This window comes from Schistocerca serialis, chromosome 1, assembly GCF_023864345.2.
Source record: "Schistocerca serialis cubense isolate TAMUIC-IGC-003099 chromosome 1, iqSchSeri2.2, whole genome shotgun sequence".
In the NCBI taxonomy this organism is placed as follows: Eukaryota; Metazoa; Arthropoda; class Insecta; order Orthoptera; family Acrididae; genus Schistocerca; species Schistocerca serialis.
The window spans coordinates 669200024-669200885 of NC_064638.1; positions in this window are offsets into that span (position 1 = coordinate 669200024).

Here is an 862-nt window from a genome sequence, read left to right on the forward strand (position 1 = left end):
AGATTCCTGCATCCAACCACATTGCATTCTGGTCCGAGCTGCCAGAGTTGGCATTCTTGTGTGCCTGACGAAGACTGTGGCTGAAAGCTTATGTGTGAGTGTCTTAATTGTGCCTGTCAACTACATAGAATGCTATCTTTACAAAAATGGCTATGTATGTTTTCTTACGTTGTTGATATTCCTAACTGGAGTTTCCATTATTTGATTTTACAGTACTAAAATTGTGTAACCTGGTGGCCAAGTACCGCTCCAGTTTCTTTGTTGTATTTTTTGAGGAAATTCTTTTGTTTTCTGTGGACATGATACATTTCTTAAAAGATATTAATTGAAATTGTTGTTACTGTGGTACAATTTCTAACTCATTGTGAAGTACTGAGTTTGTATCCCAGCTATGGACAGATTTAATAAGGTTTGTAAACTGGAAAACCATTGTTTGTGGAGACTAATTTTGATTTTCTATCAAACAATACTGATTGAGGGTATCTGAGTTGTTGCTTTCCAGCTTTGGATCATGGCTGCACTACAAGGGCTGTTCAAAACGTAAGGCGACTTTTCAACTTGCTCAAGAAATGTACATTCAACTATCAATCTTTTTTTGTTATGTTGGTACACATGTCCCGAACATATGTTCACAGTTTAAAGTGTTCAGCATACTTTGTCTGTTTTTTACTGGTAGAAAGGTTAGACATGACTTAGTGTGCTTTGGCGATTTTCAATTATTATAAAAAATGAAGCAAAGAATTTGCATCAAATTTTGTATGAAAAATGGAATCAAGTGCTCTAAAACACTTGAAATATTGACAGTGGCATACGGTGAGTCTGCTCTAAGTTTAAAAAAAAGTTTACAATTGGTACAAGTTCT